The following is a 15180-nucleotide window of genomic DNA, read 5'->3' on the forward strand; positions in this document are numbered from 1 at the left end:
CTAGATAATAGAAAATATAGACATACGTACAGAGAATAATCTCTACACAATGAACCAAAATAAAATTATGAGAAAAGGATACAAGGTATCAACAAAGTGCTCTACCACTAGTGGTTTTCTGCTCAAACTCTCCAATGATATACAGATTTTCATCCAAAATACTAGATTTCATATTCTCTCTTCTTTTATCTAATACTTGTACCAATTCTTCATGGAATATTCACTTTAAAACATACCTGGTCAGTCAATAAGTACCAGAGATCTATATTAACACTGTAGTCGGCTTGATAATTCTTTTTTTGATATTTTCCACCATTCCTGTAATATGAGGGCACACACACCTTTAGAGGCTGATTGTGTTCTATGTGCACTCATGGTCATTTTTACTAAATTTCTTTTTGCCTTTGAAGTGGGAAACCTATTTCTAGGCCTTATCTATTCTACTAAGTGGAGCTCTTGTTGGAGCAATATCCTCATGTCTTTTACTCCCAGGATTCATTTGAACTTAAATTCAAAACTAAAGGATTTGGTGACTGCCTACACAGCATCTTTCTTTTCCCTGTGACAGTGTTCAGTCATCAAGAAACACGTCTGCAGTGACTCAGCTGGGACATTCTGACACTTATCTACCCATCACAGCTCTGCTGGACTCTAGGCCACCTTGAGAAGTACTTTTTAAACAGAGGACAAATTATTCATCACACCAGCTTTCCAAATCCAACAATTTTTCCAGCTTGAGTCTTCCTTTTCCTTTCTTTCTTTCCCCCCTTCCTTTTTCTTTCTTTACCTTTTCTCCTCTTGAAAAAGGTTAAATACTTCAAACATAATAAAGAGTTGCTGAATATTTGGAAACGTATGCCTTCTGCACAATATTAATCCTTGTTCTGCCCAAAGAAAGAAGAATAAAGAAAAAAAATCCCTTAAGAGATATTCAGATCTCTCAGACAACATCTTGCTTTGGAACAGATTTGATTTCACAATTTAGCCACCTCACAATCAAATGTTTGTCTATAACTTCCTTCATATCCCCCATGAATCTAAGGTTCCTTGGCAGTCAAAGAACACATTTTAAAAGTTGTGCTGTCCCCCAATTTGGGAATTATAAGCAATGTTAATTAGCAAATGACCCAATTTTTTATGTTTGTCAGCATGAAGTTCTGTATTTTTGCACTGCTGCATTTGGGAGCACCTGCAAGGAAAGGACCAAGAGAAAGGAATTATTTCAATTCTACCCTGTCTCTAAATGGGGTGGGGGGGGAGGAGAGTGTAAAATTCCCTCTGAACTGTTTACTTAGCTTATATTCATGTAGACTGAGGTTAAATTTAGCAGCAATTCAGGTTAATCACAAGTAATTATATTGTACATCTTCTCCCATGCTCATAAGCTTCTAAAGTGCCATGCTTGAAATTAACTTGCTTGTGGTGAAAAAGCTATGCTCAATGTTTTCCAAATACTTTGGGACAGTCATTTGTAGAAAAGGAATAATTTAGGCACAATCCAGGCAACTTCTTAAAAGTAACAAAGTAGTAGAATTTCTTCATCCTTAGATCGGGACTTGCAGATATTTTTACTTGGGTCTCTCTTCCAGTGAAGTACTCCCCACCCCCACCCCTACTACAACCATCATTACAAAACCAATCTTGTATTCCGTTCTCTACTCAAATCAAATTTAAATGACAATCATGAGGTAGGCTTCCTGACACAAGGTCCTCACAGACTTTGCATAATACATCCTCTTTCCTTTTAACAAACAACAGGTTTTTCAGTAAGGGCATGAGCATGGAAAAGGGACTTGCACTCTAGGAATAACTTCGAGAGGCACAATCCCAGGTACAAATGGAGGTGTAAAGATAGACTCCTCATATCCTCCTGCTGGATTTTCTTAACTTCATCTGTCATTATTACATGATCTCTCTCAGTGTGGCATGGTATCTGGCACATAGTAGGTGCTGAATAAACCCTAGTTGAATGACTGAATGAATGCCACTGAGCCTGACTCAATCCTATCTTTTGGGCACTGCCCTGGTAGGGGATAAAAAACAAAACAAAAACAAAAAACAGATAGTACCTCACCGTTTCCCAGTTTGGCTGGAAGAAGGAAGACTTTATTTAATATGTAGTTCCTTACTACAAATTGTGTAGTTTCTTAAGATACACAGATCAGCTCCTTTTCCTATAATGAGATAGATATCCCATCCCTCCAGTCTCAGAGGGTCACCTGACTCCTGGGTTGTATCCTTTACCCAGACTGACCACCTTAAACAGTATACAGGCTCCTAAGAGGCATTTTTTTTCTCCCACAGAATCAGCTAGCACTGGTAATGAGGCAATGTTGTTTCACCCGCCCAGCCCATGTGTTCCTCTTAATTAGCCCAGGGTCACCTCACTGTTCAGCAGCATAAAACCATTCTCCCATTATGACAAGTAAAAAACCAAGTTAGAAAATGACATGATCTTTGAACTGAACAGGCTGGCAGTTTTACTGTGGAAGGGATATGCCAGTAACCATGTGGGCTTGTTTCTTTCAAGCTCTCATCCTTCTTTTCAACAACTTCAGTTTAACAATGTTAATATGAGACAGTTCATATTTTTGTTTTATTTCCATCAAGTCCTGAGCAAAGGTTAATATCCCTTATGACCTTTGCACATTGGAAAGTGAACACATTGAATACTAAATGAACAGAAATGACTAATGGTGGCTTTGCCTTTTAAATACAGTTGCTATCATCAGAAACAAAATACAGCATTCCTTTTTTATCTTTCTTTTAATAGAACCTCTAATAACTTAGTAGAAGAGAAAGAGTATTGGATATGCTATATATTTTCCCTCCTATTAAATAGTCAGCTAATTTGTCCATGACTCTGATTGGCTTTCAAGAATAATCTACATCGCAATGACCTATTTTAGTTTTGGAGGTCAGAAAGCTATATGGTATGTGGTTAGACTCATATTAGAGTCAAAGTCTCAAAGCCTCTAGGCTAAGTGGATTCATTGGACTTATAATTCAAAGTAATAAAGAATCATCTATTGCAATGGATAGTTCATTTATCAGCCAAAAGCAACAGGAGCTGAAAGTCTGAAGTTCAGGGATAAGAAGGAGAAGAGAAGTTGAGGGGTCTGAGTGTCTCAGTTTAAACTTATGACTCTGTTGCTAAATTGCTATTTTCATCATTAGATGCTTTTCATGTGGATTTGTTCAAGGTGAAAAGGATGATAATAGTCATGAATTTTCTAGCATATACCTGGTTTTCAAAGAAGAAAAGATTGTATCTCTATAGCAAACAGCAGAAAGCACTTTATCTGGGCCATTATTATTATTATTTAACCTGGTGAACCAGCACTACAATCATATAAGGTGAATGTCTAATAGTTTTTTCTGTTACTGAATCAGAGAACTCTAAAAGTTGGAGGGGATGTCAGAGACCATTAAGTCCAACACATCCCTGAAAAATAAGTCTCTCCACAAAATGCCTGAGAATTGATCATATAGACTTTGCCTGAAGATCCCCAGTGAGAGTGAAATCTATTTTTTTAATGAAAGCCTATTCTGATTGTTGGTACCTCTAAGTGGTAAATTATGTACTGACATAAAGTTTAAATTTACCTCTTTATACTTTACTCCCATTATTCTTGGCTTTGTCCCCTAGGGACCAGAAGAACTAGTCAATTCCACTTCCATGTGATAACCCTTCATATACTTCAGATAACAGGACCAACACTTTACAGATGGAAAAGACTTTAGAATCTTGAAAACTTTTGCACCTTCCCCTACCTCCACTAAGACATGTCTTATTCAAGATAAATGTGCTCTATTTCCTTCAACCCAGCTTTGCAAGGCCTGATGTGAAGAACCTCACCTGTCCTGGTTACCCTGGTAACCCTCTCCATGTTTTCAATGTCTTTCCTAAAATGTGAAGACTAAAACTAAATTCAGTATGTATTTCGTCCCACATGACATAATGGAAACTATTTCAGCTTTGAAGGTGCGCTTTAAATGAATTCCTAAGTTTCCTCTTACATTTAGGAGCCTATAAAAATGATTTAAGAGTGTCACTAGTCAGGCTGAATTTTGAGTTGGCATTATACACTTACACTTTGAATCTCAGCAAAATACATTTGAGAAATACATCAGATTGTTTTCTATTTCCCTTGTATAAAGAAGTTCAATTAACTACATAAATTATAGGTGTGTAATAAGTAACACATGTAGTAAAAACTAATATTTTATCAAGTACAAGTTAAATGTACTATCATATTAATACATAACTCATGTAACCATAAAGATTCTATTTCTAGTTTATTTCATGTTTATGTCACTCTATAATAGCCTAATGCTAACATTTTCTTCAGAATTTTACTCAGATTATTTTGAAGTCAATGTTCATTAAAGTATCACAATAAGTAATGAAAAATATTATATCTCTGATGATAAAGTAGAAAACATTAGGACACTACATTGAATTAGTCCTCTCCATCCTCCTAGCCCATAATTTTGAATTTGGTAGGGTTCAACTAGTGCTTTATGGAAGGGCATAAGCTTCTCTCTTCAATGTCGACACTTGAAACATACCTTCAAATCTTCTAATTTCCCTTAGTAAATACTTTTGCTTCAATCATCTATGAATTGATTAAGACATGCTTTTAAATCTATACTTTCAGTTTCTGTGTTCCCTTGAGGTAATAAGTTTCATAAGTTTATTATTTATTATGTGAACTATCATTTCCCTTAACTTGTCCCAAATTTATATTTCCCCATATTTAAAAACTCCATTTTATTTATGACATTAAATACCTTAGTCATGATCTCTTTCGTTACTTTTTCCTCTATGATTTTGTTTGTGTATGATGACATATTTATTTAATCTTTTGTCTAATTTCATTCCTGATGATACTCAATATCACAGTTTTTTTTCCTATTGAGTTAGCTAGCTGATCACCACATAAATGATTCATCTGAAAATATTTTTTTTAATGTCAGAAGATACTTTTCCACACCATTTAAAACTGCTAATAGTGAGCGGGTAGAGGCAAGATGGCAGAAAGAAGCCAGAAAGTTACCTGTAAACTCCCCAGTTTCCCTCAGACATACCTTTAAATCAAACCTCTAAATGAATTCTAGAGACAAAAAAAAAAAGTGAAACAAATTTCTAGCATAATAACTTAGAAGGACTTCAGGAAAGTTCTGTCTCACTTGGGTAAAAGGGGAGCATAGCCCAGCCCAGATGGTTTACAGGCAAGTCAGTGTGAGGCTCTTAGCTGCAGCACAGTTCAGCAACCCAGATCCTGAGATCCTAGCTCAGCAAACCAGCACTGAAGCATCCAGCCTCGGCACAGAAGGCAAGTTATAAGCCTTGGTACAGTGATACAAAAGGACAGAGTATATTTTTTTTTTAATCGCACTTCCTCCAGCTTTCCATCATTCAGTCAGGCGGAGACAGAGATGCTTCTGGAAAAACAATCGCAATGGTCACCCAAGGAGAACCCCAAGTGCAGTTCAAACTTGTGTTAGTTGGACATGGAGGTACTGGAAAAACCACATTTGTAATACGTCACTTGACTGGTTAATTTGAAAAGAAGTATGTAGCTACCCTGGGTGTTGAGGTCTTTTCTCTCATGTTCCATACTAACAGAGGTCCTATCAAATTCAACGTATGGGATACAGCTGGCCCAGAGAAATTTGGTGGTCTGAGAGATGGTTATTACATCCAAGCTCAGTGTGCCATTATAATGTTTGATGTAACATCAAGGGTTACTTACAAGATTGTACATAACTGGCATAGAGACCCGGTACGAGTATGTAAAAATATCTCTATAGTGTTGTGTGGCAACAAAGTGGATATTAAGGACAGAAAAATGAAGGCAAAATCAATTGTCTTCCACAGGAAGAAGAATATCCAGTACTATGACATCTCAGCCAAATTAACTACAACTTTGAAAAGCCCTTCCTTTGGCTTGCTAGAAAACTTATTGGAGACCCTAATTTGGAGTTCCTTGCCATGCCTGCTCTTACACCTGCAGAGATTGTCATGGACCGAGAACTGGTAGCACAGTATGAGCAGGACTTACAGATTGCTCAGACAACTGTGCTCCCTGATGAAGCTACAGCACAGCATTAGAGGTCTAGTTTTATAGATAACTGTCCTGTGATGTCAGTGGTGTAGTGTGTTTGCCACTTTATTATATAGCAGAGCAGTACATGTGCTTAATCTTTGGGATGCTGAAGGAAATGAATGGGCTTTGGAGTGAATGTAGCATTTTAAAAAAATATAATTCATATTTGGACCTGTGTATTTAGCTGTTTTGGACCACAATTACATTCCCTTGAATTTCAAATATAAAACGGCTGCAGTCCCATCACAATATTCAGTGGTGAATCTTGTTTTTACTTTCATTCTCATTCCCTTTTTGTTTAGATAATAATAAAGTTGTATTTCAAATATCTTTAAAAAGGGGGGGACAGACTAGGTTTGGCCACCCCTAGGACAATGGTTAAGCCACAAACACCTGAGGCCCAAGCTTCAAAACCCAGTGACCAAATCCCTTTCCTCCAGCATAAGAAGCTTGGGAAATAGACTGAAAAATGAGAATGAAAAAGGAAAAATAAATACCCTAATCATAGAAAGCTACTATGATGAAAAGGAAGATGAAAACACAAACTCAGAAAAGGACAACATCAAAATGCCTATATGTGAAGATTTAAAAGGAAATATGAACTAGTTTCAAGTGCAATAAGTGTTCTTGAAAGAGCTCATAAAGGATCTTAAATATCAATTAGGAGAGGCAGGAAAAAATTGGGACTAGGAATGAGAGTTATGCAGGAAAATTATTAAAAAAAAACAACTTGGAATAGGAAGCAAAAAAATTGACTGAAGAAAACAGCTCCTTTGAGGGTAGAATTGGTCAAATGTGTAAAGGAGGTATAAAAGCTCACTGAAGAGAAAAATTCTTTAAAAATCAGAAATGAGGAAATGGAAGCTAATGATTCTATGAGAAATCAAGGAAAACATGTAAAAATTAAAAGAGAAAATATAACTTATTGGTAATATCTCATTGGAAAAACAATTGACCCAGAGAATATATCCAGAAATGATAATTTTCAAATTAGTGGACAACCTGTAAGCCATGCATAAAAAAAGAGTCTAGATATCATCTTTGAAGAAATTATCAAGGAAAACTTCCCTGATATTCTAGAACCATAGGATAAAATAGAAATTGAAAGAATCCACCAATCACCTCCTGAAAGAGATCCCCAAATGAAAACTGCCAGGAATACTATAGCCAAAATCCAAGTTCCAAGGCCAAGTAGAAAATATTTCAAGCAGCAAGAAAGAAACAATTCAAGGACTGTGGATCCACAGTCAGGATAACATAAGATTTAGCAGCTTCTGCATTAAAGGAACTGAGGTCTTGGGATGTGATATTCTAGAGGGCTATGGATAGGTGAATAATCAAAATTAACTATAGCCACATGAAAAATGCTCCCACTCACTAATATTTTTTTTCTTTTTTATTACTAAAACTTAAATAAAATTAAGAAAAATAAAAGAAATATATAATATACTTAAATATTGAAACAGATTCAAAATAAGAAAAGAAAAAAGCAGTTTGTGTGCACAGCAGAATATGAGAACATTAAAAATATATTGCAATAAATTTCCTTTACAAGAAAGCCTATATAATAAAAACTAGGTATTATAATCAGAAAGGTCCATCTTTTCTTTGCTTCCTTGTGAGTTTCCTTTTTTTCTTTCTGTGCACTTTTTACTTTTTTTTTTTTATTCCTCCTCCAAAAAATGAAAAAGGAATCAAAGGAATTAGATTAGGCAAAGAAGAGACTAAGCTTTATAATGGTAATGGTAATTTGAAGATGTTCTCTGCCCTGTAACAGGCCAAATGTAATCACATGGAACCCACAGGGGGAGGAGCTTGCTGAAAGGATGGAACAAGAAGGGTGGAGCAGGAAGGAGCAGGAGAGCAAATCAGAACTTCTGAGAGCAAGCAGCATGGAGGATGAGAACCTGGCATGAATGATAGAGAGGCATTTTTGCTTAAGGGGGAGACTGTTTTGTTTTGAAGGTCTGATGGAGGGAAGACTTGGGAATTTTGGTGTTTGCTTCATTGGTTATGTGTACCAAATTCTTGGTTTCTATGATGGATTTGGCTTTCTGGTTTTGGGATTTCACTTTCTAGTATTTGAATAAATAATTTGGTTTTGTGTTTCACATGGAGAGTATGTTATATTTTGTGACTCACAACTATATCAGCATATTCATAGACTCCATGGGTGCTGTGAATATCTCATTGGCATTATAAGCTATCACTATTTGCAGAACATATGATGATATACTTAGAGAATCTTAGACAATCAAGTGAAAGACTACTTGAGATAATGAATAAGTATAGCAAAGTTGAAGGATATAAAATAAACTCACATAAATCCCTACCATTCCTATATATTTCTAATGAAATCTAACATCAAGAAATATAAAGTTATTCAGACATTATAAAATATTTGGGAATCTACCTTCCAAAACAAAATCAGGAACTATATGAACACAATTGCAAAATACTTTTCACACAAAAGGTCTAAATAATTGGAAAAAAATCAGTTGCTCATGACTAGGTTGAGTTAATGTAATAAAAATGATAATGTTACCCATATTAATTTACCTATTTAGTGCCATACCAATCAATCTACCAAAAGATTATTTTATAGAGCTAGGAAATATAGTAAAAAAAATGCATCTGGAAAAAAAAATGGTCCAGATTGTCAAGGGAATTAATGAAAGGACATGCTAGGGAAGGTGTATTATATAGCATCATCAAAACTGCTTGGTACTGGCTGAGGAATAGAGTAGTGGATCAGTGGAATACATTAGGTACACAAGACACAGTAATCAATGACTACAGTAATTTACTGTTTGATAAACCCAAAGAGTCTAACTTCTTGGATAACAACTCATTATTTGACAAAAACAACTTGGAAGAATGGAAAATAGCATGGTAGAAACTAGGTATAGACCCACATCTTACACCCTACACCAAGATAAGGTCAAAATGGGTACACAATTTAGACATAAGGGATAGTACCATAAGCAAATTAGGACAACAAATAATAGTTCACCTTTCAGATCTATTGAGAAAGGAACAATTTATAATGAAAGAAGAGATAGAGAACATTATGAAATACAAAATGGGTAATTTTGATTACATTGGAAAACAATTGTAACATAAAAAAATGATGAGTAGGCAGACTTCAGAAAAACCTGGAAAGAAATACATGAGCTGATGATAAGTGAAGTGAGCAGAACCAGGACAATATTGTTTACAGTAACAGCAACATTGAACAAAGAAATATGGAGTATGAATGCAGTTAAAAGCATATTAGTTTCTTTCTTTTTTTGTCTTTTTCTTCTTTCTTGTGGTTCCTGCCATTGGTTCTAATTCTTCTTTACAATATGATTAGTGTGAAAATGAATATATAAGGGGCAGCCAGGTGGCTCAGCGAGTAAGAGCACCAGCTCCAGTGTTGGGATGACCTGGGGATAGAATCTGGGCTCAGATACTTAGCACCACACCAAGAAATAACTGGCCGTGTAACCTTTAGCAAGTTACTTAACCCCAATTGCTTAAAAAAAAAGAAAGAAAGAAAATGAATATATATATATATATATATATATATATATATATATACACAGAGAGAGAGAAAGAGAGAGAGAGAGAGAGAGAGAGAGAGAGAGAGAGAGAGAGAGCCTATATCAGACTGCATGCCATCTTGGGAAGGAGAGAGGGGAAAGTGAAGGGGAGAATATTTAGAAATCAAAATTTGTTTAAAGTGAATGTTGAAAATTAAAAAGTAATTAATTAGGGGCCACTAGGTGGTGCAATGAGTAGAGCAACGGCCCTGGAGTCAGGAGGACCTGAGTTCGGATCCAGTCTCAGACATTTAACACACACAAAAAAAACTAGCTGGGTGACCTTGGGCAAGTTACTTAACCTCAACTGCCTTAAAAAAAGAAAAAAAAAAAAAAAAAAACCCAAATAATTTATTAATTAAAAAAGATTTTGTATCACCTTTTCTAATTGAAATTTTCTTGGATTTTTTTTTAAGTTTTTCCTCAATCTCTCTCATTTGATTTTGAAAATTTTTCTTAAGTTTTCTATGAATTATTTTTCAGCAGATGAGCATTTCATGTTACTTGTTGGGATAGAAGAGGGTTTCTTTGCTTTGCTATCCTCCACTGAATATGAAGCTCTTTTTTCTCTACGTAGTAGTGGTATTTCTGGGTCAAAGTGCATATGCAGTTTTATAGCCCTTTGGACAGTTCTAAATTGCTCTCCAAAATGGTTGGATCAGTTCAGAACTCCACCAAAAAACATGCCTGTCCTTATCTTTCCACACTTTCTCCAAAATTTACATTCTACTCTTTTTTTCATATTAATCAATCTGACAGATGTGAGGTGGTAACTTAGACTATTATTTTTTTTTTGCATTTCTTTACTCAATAGTAATTTTGAGCATTTTTTCATATAACTACAGAGAGCTTTAATTTCTTCATCTGAAACCTGTCTATTCATAAGTTTTTGCCATTTTTCAGTTGGAGAATGACTTCTCTTCTTATAAATGTGATGCCATTTGCCATGTTTTAGAAATGAGGCCTTTATCACAGACACTGGTTGTAAAAATTTTCCCCCACTTTTCTGCTTCCATTCCAATCTTTTTTGCATTATGTTTGTTTGTGCAAAACTTTTTTTCAATTTAATAGTTTTCCACTTCACACTTCATAGTGTTCTCTATCTATTTGGTCATAAATTCTTCCCTTTTCCATAAATCTGACAGGCATACTATTCCTTCCTCTACTAGTTTGCTCATAGTATCAGCCTTTAAATATAAATTGTATATTCATTGTGACTTTATATTGATAAAAAGTGTAAGATGTTAGTCTATGCCCAATTTCTGCCGTGCTATTTTCCAGTTTTCCTAGTAGATTTTTTTTTATCAAATAGTGAGTTCTTAACCAGGAAACTGAGTCTTTGTGTTTATCAAACAATAGATTACTATAGTCATTTACTATTGTGTCTTGCATACCTAATCTACGCCACTGTATTAATTAGCCAGTATAAAGTAGCTTTGATGATTGCTTCTTTTTAATACAGTTTAAGTTATGGTACAGCTAGGCCATCTTCCTTGCATTTCTTTTCATTAATCCCCTTGATATTCTGTACCTATTCTTCCAGATGAATTTTGTTATATTTTTTCTAGCTCTATTAAATAATTTTTGGTAGTTACTTCATATGGCACTAAATGAGTTAGTTAATTTAATTAGAATTGTCACTTTTTATTATATTAGCTCAGCCTACTCACGAACAATTGAATTTTCTTTCCAATTACTAAAATGATCCAGCATCTTAAGGAGGAAAACTCCTTGAAAATCAAAATTGGGGAAGGGGAAGCTAGTGAAGTCATAAGAAATCTAGAAATAATAAAACAAAATATAGAGAATGAAAATATAGAAGACAATGTGAAATACATAATAAGTAAAACAAGTAATCTGGAGAATGGATTTAGGAGAAAACATAAGAACAATTGGACTACTTGAAAAGGATGATAGAAAAAAGAATATTGATACAATAATGCAAGAAATAATTAAAAAGAATCATCCATAAGCATTAGAACAAGAGGGGGAAGTAGATATAGAAAAAATCTACCAATTACTATTGAAAGAGATCCTATGAAGAAAACCATAGGAATATTATAGTCAAATTTCAAACACCCTCATCTCAAGGATAAAATATTATGAAAAAGAAAAAATTTAAATATTGTGTTGCCACAATTAAAATCACACAAGACCTAGCAGTGATGACACTTTTAGGACTGCAGGTCTTAGAACACTATATAAGGAAGATCCAAACAACTGGGGTTCTGCTAAAAAAAATTATACCCAGCAAAGCTAAGCATAATCCTGAATGGAAAAAAAGACATTTAATGAACTGTCAGACTTTTAGGACACTGTTAAAAAAATTTCTAAACTTAATAGAATATTTCACATACAAAATCCAAGAAATATATAAAGTACATATCAAATACTAATTAAAAGGAACTCAATGAGAACAGACTGCTTACCTTTTATGTATATAAAATATTAAACACATGTCTAAGATTGTTCTTAGTAGTTGGGTAGTTACTTTGTAAGAAAGGTTGGGGTAGACCCGAGTATATGAATTTGAAAATTAAAACTTATTAGGAAGAGGTAAAAAGAGTAATTATTGTATACAAATGAAGTACAAGAGGAAGAACTGACCCAGAGGAATTAGATGGGGAAGCAGTCTTCTTAGTTCTGGAAACCAACTTTCTTCAGGAATCATTTCAAGGGGAGGAATACATATGTCTAGAAGAGTATAAATGCCTTCCAAATTCAGGAAAAAATAAACTGATAAGAGGATAGGGAAGGGGAAAAGAATAAAGGAGGGATCTCTAGAAGGGAGAGTGAGGAAAGAGGTAATAGGGGAGCTATAGAAGGGTGTTTAGATTTAAGGGAATGGGAGGATAAGGGAGGGATCTTTGGAGGAAAGCTAGGTAAGTTAATACAAGGGCAAAGCAGAGGGCTGAAGTAAAGTCAAGGAGCTAGGAGAGATACAAAATAAGAGATATATACAAATATAAAAACAAAGATCAGAAGTAGAATGTGTGTATATATATACATATATATGCACACATATATGTATGTATGCATGTGTATGCGCGTGTGTGTGTGTGTATGGTTTATGGAAAATTATGTCACTTTTTTTTGCCTATAGAAGTTCATCAGCATTGTATGTCAGTTTCATGATAGTATTCTTGACCAATTTCTGAATAATGAATGATGTTCTCATGTTGTCACAATCACGAATGGAGTAAAACAAGATTGTGTGTTTGCTCCCATGATTTTGAGCATAATGTTTTCAGCCATCTTGTCAAATGCCTTCAGTGAAGACAAACATAGTGTCAAGGTCAGTTACTTCACTGATGATAAATTCTTCAGCTTGAAAAAAAAAACTACAAGCCAAGACCAAAGTGGAGGGAGTGTTGGTGCATGATGTGCTGTTTGTAGATGATTGTGCACTCAATGCAGCCTATAGAGCTAAGATTTCAGAAAGTATGTATGGATTCTGTGCTGTTTGTAGTGATTTTAGCCTAACAATTAACACCAAGAATACACAGGTGCTCCATAAATGACCACCATAGCATCCATAAGTTGAATTGTTGATTACAGTAAATGAAGAAGTTTTGAATGCTGTGGATAAGTTATTCACCTTGGTAGTATACTTCCCAGCGATGTACACATTGACAATGTGATTGACAAGCACATTGCTTGTGCTAGTTCAGTGCTTGGGAAACTGCAAAGGAAAGTGTGGCAGAGGAGAGGTATTAGACTGACTACCAAAGCGAAGGTCAACAGAACTGTAGGGCTGACCTCATTGTTGTATGCCTGTGAAATCTAGACAATATAGCGTTGCCATGCCAGGAAACTGAAATGCTTCCATTTGAATTGGCTTAGAGAGATTCTGAAGATCACCCAATAGGGTAAGATACCAGACAATGAGGTCCCTTCTTGAACTAAACTGCCAAATATTCAAACTTTAGTGCAGACAGTCAAAGTCTGATGGACTGGTTACTTTTGTTCAAATGCAAAAGTATGCTTGCCAAAAAGACTACTTTATGGAGAACTTACAAAGGGCAAATGCTCACATAGTGGTCAGGAGAAGTGATACAAGAACATTCTCAAAGCCTCTCTTAAAAATGTAGGAACTGATTAAGTGACATGGGAGACACTACCACAGGACCACCCAACATGGCTTGCCCTTATCAGAGAAGGTGCTATTCTCTTGAGCAAAGCAGAAATGAAGTAGCTCAAAAGAAATACTAGATGCTCAAATTTAGCCAATCCAGCAGAAATATTTGCATGGACTACTTGGACTGGACTTGTGGTAAAACATTCTAAAAACTTATTAGTTTAATCAGTCACAGTTGGACTCACTGTAACTTGACTCTATCATGAAGTCATTTTGGTCCTCTTCAAGAGCAAAGGACAACAACCAACCAAACTAACTAACCAATCATGTGTATATAAGTTTACAAGCATCTATATGTCTATATATAAGTATATCCTTGCTTAATTGTGGCCTTTGGGAGGAGGGCAGGAGGAAGGGGGGGAAGAACAAAGTACAAGTCCACATCAGGGAACAAAAGAAAACTAACAAGGAAGCAAAGAAAAGATTGACAGTTCTAGACATAATTTATAGAATTTATTATATAGACTTTTTTGAAATGGAAATTTATTATTATATATTTTGAATTCTCTCTTACATTCTACTGTGCACATGACATGACTTTTTCTTCTATTTTTCATGTTTTTGTTTTGAAATTTAAATTTTAATATGTTAATAATTAGGGAATGGCTTCACAAGTTGTAGTATATGAATGTAATAGAATACTATGACACTGTAAAATTGACGAGCAGGCAGATAAAAAAAACATAGAAAGACTTACATGAACTTATAAGTGAGCATAACCAAGAGAATATTGTACGCAGAAAATGTAACATAGTACAATGATTAACTATGATAGATTTAACTCTTCTCAGAGATACAATGACTGAAGATGATTCCAAAAGACTTGTAATGGAAAATGCTAGCCACATCCAGAGAAAGAACTATGGAATCTTAATCCAAACTGAACCATGCTATTTTCTCTTTTTTGTTGTTTTTTCTTTCTCATGGTTTTTCCTTTTTGTTCTGATCCTCCTTTCATAACATGGTTAATGTGGAAATATGTGTAATATGATTGTATATGTATAACCCATATTAGATTGCTTGCTTTCTTGGGGAATGGAAAGGGAAGGGGGGTGGGAGAAAAATTTTGAACTCAAAACTTTACAAAAATGAGTGTTGAAAACTATTTTTAAATGTAATTGGAAAAAAAATCCTACTAATGGAAAAATGACAAAAGCACCAATACTTCTAGAACTCCATTATCAATACATCTCATTAGATAATTTTGTCCCCTGACTCATGCACTTTGTTTCTTGTGCTTTTATTCTAAGATTACTTCCAATATATTCAGTATTTATATATATATATATGTGTGTGTGTGTGTGTGTATGTGTATATGCATATATGTATATATATTGATATAGAT

The 15180-nt window shown here is 34.8% G+C and overlaps 1 pseudogene; it reads left to right on the top strand.

The window, feature by feature from the left end:
- Positions 1–5395: 5395 nt before the first annotated feature.
- Positions 5396–6275, top strand: LOC138170887 (GTP-binding nuclear protein Ran-like; annotated as a pseudogene).
- The last annotated feature ends 8905 nt before the right edge of the window (positions 6276–15180 follow it).

Source organism: Petaurus breviceps, unplaced genomic scaffold (assembly GCF_028583685.1).
Source record: "Petaurus breviceps papuanus isolate PSGF00001 unplaced genomic scaffold, PetGlider_PUasm1.0 40, whole genome shotgun sequence".
In the NCBI taxonomy this organism is placed as follows: domain Eukaryota; kingdom Metazoa; phylum Chordata; class Mammalia; order Diprotodontia; family Petauridae; genus Petaurus; species Petaurus breviceps.